The sequence below is a fragment of the Macaca fascicularis genome, chromosome 9, assembly GCF_037993035.2.
Source record: "Macaca fascicularis isolate 582-1 chromosome 9, T2T-MFA8v1.1".
In the NCBI taxonomy this organism is placed as follows: Eukaryota; Metazoa; Chordata; class Mammalia; order Primates; family Cercopithecidae; genus Macaca; species Macaca fascicularis.
In genome coordinates this window covers 39,666,309-39,673,089 of record NC_088383.1, presented here as the reverse complement: position 1 = coordinate 39,673,089, position 6,781 = coordinate 39,666,309, and positions in this window count along the sequence as shown.

Below are 6,781 nucleotides of genomic sequence, written 5' to 3'. Positions count from 1 at the left end.
GTGTTCTGTTAATTCATCTCACAGAGTTACATGTGTATTTCCTCGATGTCTTTGCTAGCCTTATTTCTGTGAAATCAGAGAACAGATATTTCGGATCCCTTTGAAGACTATAGGGTCAAAGGAAATATCCTCCGATAACAAAAAGAAAGATGCTTTCTGAGAAACTTCTTTGTGTTCTCTGAAATCATCTCACAGAGTTACAGCTGTGCCCTCAAAAAGCCTTTCGCTAAGACAGTTCTTGTGGATTTGGCAAATTGATATTTGGAAGCCCTTAGTGGGCTATTTTGAAAAAGGAAATATCCTCAGATGAAATCTTGAAAGAAGCTTTCTGAGAAACTGCTTAGTGTTCTGTTAATTCATTTCACAGAGTTACATCTGTATTTCGTGGATCTCTTAGCTAGCCTTATTTCTGTGGAATCTGAGAACAGATATATCGGATCCCTTTGGAGACAATAGGGCCAAAGGAAATATCCTAAGGTAACAAAGAGAAAGAAACTTTCTGAGAAACTTCTTTGTGTTTTGTGAAATCATCTGAAAGAGTTACAACTTTCCCCTCAAGAATCCTTTAGCAAAGACCGTTCTTCTGGAATTGGCAAAGTGATATTTGGAAGCCCATTGATGGCTATGTTGAAAAAGGAAATATCCTCAGATGAAATCTGGAAAGAAGCTTTATGAGAAACTGCTTAGTGTTCTGTTAATTCATCTCACAGAGTTACTTGTGTATTTCGTGGATCTCTTTGCTAGCCTTATTTCTGTGGAATCTGAGAACAGATATTTCGGATCCCTTTGAAGACTATAGGGCCAAAGGGAATATCCTCCGATAACAAAGAGAAAGAAGCTTTCTGAGAAACTTCTTTGTGTTCTGTGAAATCATCTCACAGAGTTACAGCTTTCCCATCAAAAGCCTTTCGCTAAGACAGTTCTTGTGGAATTTGCAAATTGATAATTGGAAGTCCAAATAGGGCTAAGGTGAAAAAGGAAATATCCTCAGATGAAATCTGGAAAGAAGCTTTCTGAGAAACTACTTAGTGTTCTGTTAATTCATCTCACAGAGTTACATATGTATTTGCTTAATCTCTTTGCTAGCCTTATTTCTGTGGAATCTGAGAACAGATATTTCGGATCCCTTTGAAGACTATAGGGCAAAGGAAATATACTCCGATAACAAAGAGAAAGAAGCTTTCTGAGAAACTTCTTTGTGTTCTGTGAAATCATCTCACAGAGTTACAGCTTTCCCATCAAGAAGACTTTCGCTAAGACAGTTCTTGTGGAATTGGCAAAGTGATATTTGGAAGCCCTTAGAGGGCTATGGTGAAAAAGGAAATACCCTCAGATGAAATCTGGAAAGAAGCTTTCTGAGAAACTGCTTAGTGTTCTGTCAATTCTTCTCACAGAGTTACATGTGTATTTCGTGGATCTCTTTGCTAGCCTTATTTCTGTGGAATCTGAGAACAGATATTTCGGATCCCTTTGAAGACTACAGGGCCAAAGGAAATATCCTCCGATAACAAAGAGAAGGAAGCTTTCTGAGAAACTTCTTTGTGTTCTGTGAAATCATCTCACAGAGTTACAGCTTCCCCGTCAAGAAGCCTTTGGCTAAGACAGTTCTTGTGGAATTGGCAAAGTGATATTTGGAAGCCCGTAGAGGGCTATGGTGAAAAAGGAAATAATCTCAAATGAAATCTGGAAAGAAGTTTTCTGAGAAACTACTTAGTGTTCTGTTAATTCATCTCACAGAGTTGCATGTGTATTTCGTGGATCTCTTTGCTAGCCTTATTTCTGTGAAATCTGAGAATAGATATTTCGGATCCCTTTGAAGACTATAGGGCCAAAGGATATATCCTCCGATAACAAAGAGAAAGAACCTTTCTGAGAAACTTCTTTGTGTTCTGTGAAATCATCTCACAGAGTTACAGCTTTCCCCTCAAGAAGCCTTTCGCTAAGACAGTTCTTGTGGAATTGGCAAAGTGATAAGCCCTAGAGGGCTGTGGTGAAATAGGAAATATCCTCAGATGAAATCTGGAAAGAAGATTTCTGAGAAACTGCTTAGTGTTCTGTTAATTCATCTCACAGAGTTACATGTGTATTTCGTGGATCTCTTTGCTAGCCTTATTTCTGTGGAATCTGAGAACAGATATTTCGGATCCCTTTGAAGACTATAGGGCCAAAATAAGTATCCTCCGTTAACAAAGAGAAAGAAGCTTTCTCAGAAACTTCTTTGTGTTCTGTGAAATCATCTCACAGAGTTACAGCATTCCCCTCCAGCAGACTTTCGCTAAGACAGTTCTTGTGGAATTGGCAAACTGATATTTGGAAGCCCATAGAGGGCTATGGTGAAAAAGGAAATATCCTGAGATGAAATCTGGAAAGAAGCTTTCTGAGAAACTGCTTAGTGTTCTGTTAATTCATCTCACAGAGTTACATGTGTATTTCGTGGATCTCTTTGCTAGCCTTATTTCTGTGGAATCTGAGAACTGATATTTCGGATCCCTTCGATGACTATAGGGCCACAGGAAATATCCTCTGATAACAAAGAGAGAGAAGCTTTCTGAGAAACTTCTTTGTGTTCTGTGAAATCATCTCACCGAGTTACAGCTTTTCCCTCAAGAAGCCTTTCGGTAAGACAGTTCTTGTGGAATTGGCAAAGAGATAAGCGCTAGAGGGCTATGGTGAAAAAGGAAATATCCTCAGATGAAATCTGGATAGAAGCTTTCTGAGAAACTGCTTAGTGTTCTCTTAATTCATCTCACCGAGTTACATGTGTATTTCGTGGATCTCTTTGCTAGCCTTATTTCTGTGGAATCTGAGAACAGATATTTAGGATCCCTTTGAAGACTATAGGGCCAAAGGAGATATCCTCCAATAATAAAGAGAAAGAAGCTTTCTGAGAAACTTCTTTGTGTTCTGTGAAATCATCTCACAGAGTTGCAGCTATCACCTCAAGAAGTCTTTCGCTAGGACAGGTCTTGGGGAATTGGCAAAGTGATATTTGGAAGCCCACAGAGGGCTATTGTGAAAAAGGGAATATCCTCAGATGAAATCTGGAAAGAAGCTTTCTGAGAAACTGCTTAGTGTTCTGTTAATTCATCTCACAGAGTTACATGTGTATTTCCTGGATCTCTTTGCTAGCGTTATTTCTGTGGAATCTGAGAACAGATATTTCGGATCCCTTGAAAGACTATAAGGCCAAAGGAAATATCCTCCGATAACAAAGAGAAAGAAGCTTTCTGAGAAACTTCTTTGTGTTCTGTGAAATCATCTCACAGAGTTACAGCTTTCCCCTCAAGAGCCTTTCGCTAAGACAGTTCTTGTGGAATTTGCAAAGGGATATATGGAAGCCCATAGAGGGCTATGGTGAAAAAAGAAATATCCTCAGATGAAATATGGAAAGAAGATTTCTGAGAAACTGCTGAGTGTTCTGTTAATTCTTCTCACAGAGTTACATGTGTATTTCGTGTCTCTCTTTGCTAGCCTTATTTCTGTGGTATCTGAGAACAGATATTTCGGATCCCTTGGAAGACTATAGGGCCAAAGGAAATATCCTCCGAAAACAAAGAGAAAGAAGCTTTCTGAGAAACTTCTTTGTGTTCTGTGAAATCATCTCACAGAGTTACAGCTTTCCCCTCAAGAAGCCTTTCGCTAAGACAGTTCTTGTGGAATTGGCAAAGTGATATTTGGAAGCCCATAGAGGGCCATGGTGAAAAAGGAAATATCCTCAAATGAAATCTGGAAAGAAGCTTTCTGAGAAACTGCTTAGTGTTCTGTTCATTCATCTCACAGGGTTACATGTGTATTTCGTGGATCTCTTTGCTAGCCTTATTTCTGTGGAATGTGAGAACAGATATTGCGGATCCCTTTGAAGACTATAGGGCCAAAGGAAATATCCTCCGATAACAAAGAGAAAGAAGCTTTCTGAGAAACTTCTTTGTGTTCTGTGAAATCATCTCACAGAGTTACAGCTTTCCCCTCAAGAATCCTTTCGCTAAGACAGTTCTTGTGGAATTGGCAAAGTGATATTTGGAAGCCCATAGAGGGCTAAGGTGAAAAAGGAAATAAACTCAGATAAAATCTGGAAAGAAGCTTTCTGAGAAACTGCTTAGTGTTCTGTTAATTCATCTCACAGAATTACATGTGTATTTCGTGGATCTCTCTGCTAGCCTTATTTCTGTGGAATCTGAGAACAGGTATTTCGGATCCCTTTGAAGACTATAGGGCCAAAGGAAATATACACCGATAAAAAGAGAAAGAAGCTTTCTGAGAAACTTCTTTGTGTTCTGTGAAATCATCTAACAGAGTTACAGCTTTCCCCTCAAGAAGCCTTTCGCTAAGACAGTTCTTTTGGAATTGACAAAGTGATATTTGGAAGCCCTTAGAGGGCTATGGTGAAAAAGGAAATATCTTCAGATGAAATCTGGAAACAAGCTTTCTGAGAAACTGCTTAATGTTCTGTGAATTCATCTCACAGAGTTACATGTGTATTTTGTGGATCTCTTTGCTAGCCTTATTTCTGTGGAATCAGAGAACACATATTTTGGATCCCTTTGAAGACTATAGGGTCAAAGGAAATATCCTCCGATAACAAAGAGAAAGAAGCTTTCTGAGAAACTTCTTTGTGTTCTGTGAAATCATCTCACAGAGTTACAGCTTTCCCCTCAAGCAGACTTTCGCTAAGACAGTTCTTGTGGAATTGGTAAAGTGATATTTGGAATCCTATAGAGGGCTATGGTGAAAAAGGAAATATCCTCAGATGAAATCTGGAAAGAAGCTTTCTGAGAAACTGCTTAGTGTTCTGTTAATTAATCTCACAGAGTTACATGTGTATTTCGTGGATCGCTTTGCAAGCCTTATTTCTGTGGAATCTGAGAACTGATATTTCGGATCCACTTGAAGACCATAGGGAAAAAGGAAATATCCTCTGATAAAAGAGAAAGAAGCTTTCTGAGAAACATTTTGTGTTCCGTGAAATCATCTCACAGAGTTACAACTTTCCCCTCAAGTAGCTTTTCGCTAAGACAGTTGTTGTGGAATTGGCAAAGTGATATTTGCAAGCCCACAGCGGGCTATGGTGAAAAAGGAAATATCCTCAGATGAAATCTGGAAAGAAGCTTTCTGAGAAACTGCTTAGTGTTCTGTTAATTCATCTCACAGAGTTACATGTGTTTTTCGTCGATCTCTTTGCTAGCCTTATTTCTGTGGAATCTGAGAACAGATATTTCGGATCCCTTTGAAGACTATAGGGCCTAAGGAAATATCCTCCGATACCAAAAAGAAAGAAGCTTTCTGAGAAACTTCTTTGTGTTCTGTGAAATCATCTCACAGAGTTACAGCTTTCCCCTCAAGAAGCCTTTCGTAAGACAGTTCTTGTGGAATTTCCAAAGTGATATTTGGAAGCCCATATGGGGCTATGGTGAAAAAGGAAATATCCTCAGATGAAATCTGGAAAGAAGCTTCTGAATATCTGCTTTGTGTTCTGTACATTCATCACACAGTGTTACATGTGTATTTCGTGGTTCTCTTTGCTAGCCTTATTTCTGTGGAATCTGAGAACAGATATTTCGGATCCCTTTGAAGACTATAGGGCCTAAGGAAATATCCTCCGATACCAAAAAGAAAGAAGCTTTCTGAGAAACTTCTTTGTGTTCTGTGAAATCATCTCACAGAGTTACAGCTTTCCCCTCAAGAAGCCTTTCGCTAAGACAGTTCTTGTGGAATTGGCAAAGTGATATTTGGAAGCCCATAGAGGGCTATGGTGAAAAAGGAAATATCCTCAGATGAAATATGGAAAGAAGCTTTCTGAGAAACTGCTTAGTGTTCTGTTAATTCATCTCACAGAGTTACATGTGTATTTCGTGGATGTCTTTGCTAGCCTTATTTCTGTGGAATCTGAGAACAGATATTTCGGATCCTTTTGAAGACTATAGGGCCAAAGGAAATATCCTCCGATAACAAAGAGAAAGAAGCTTTCTGAGAAACTTCTTTATGTTCTGTGAAATCATCTCACAGAGTTACAGCTTTCCCCTCAAGCAGACTTTCGCTAAGACAGTTCTTGTGGAATTGGCAAAGTGATATTTGGAAGCCTATAGAGGGCTATGGTGAAAAAGGAAATATCCTCAGATGAAATCTGGAAAGAAGCTTTCTGAGAAACTGCTTAGTGTTCTCTTAATTCATCTCACAGAGGTACATGTGTATTTCGTGTATCTCTTTGCTTGCCTTCTTTCTGTGGAATCTGAGAACAGATATATCGGATCCCTTTGAAGACTATAGGGCCAAAGGAAATATCCTCCGATAACAAAGAGAAAGAACCTTTTTGAGAAACTTCTTTGTGTTCTGTTAAATCATCTCACAGAGTTACAGCTTTCCCCTCAAGAAGCCTTTAGCTAAGACAGTTCTTGTGGAATTGGCAGGGTGATATTTGGAAGCCCGTAGAGGGCTAAGGTGAAAAAGGAAGTATCCTCAGATGAAATCAGGAAAGAAGCTTTCTGAGAAACTGCTTAGTGTTCTGTTAATTCATCTCAAAGAGTTACATGTGTATTTCGTGGATCTCTTTGCTAGCCTTATTTCTGTGGAATCTGAGAACAGATATTTCGGATCCCTTTGAAGACTATAGGGCCAAAGGAGATATCCTCCAATAACAAAGAGAAAGAAGCTTTCGGAGAAACTTCTTTGTGTTCTGTGAAATCATCTCACAGAGTTACAGCTATCACCTCAAGAAGACTTTCGCTAGGACAGTTCTTGGGGAATTGGCAAAGTGATATTTGAAAGCCCATAGAGGTCAATGGTG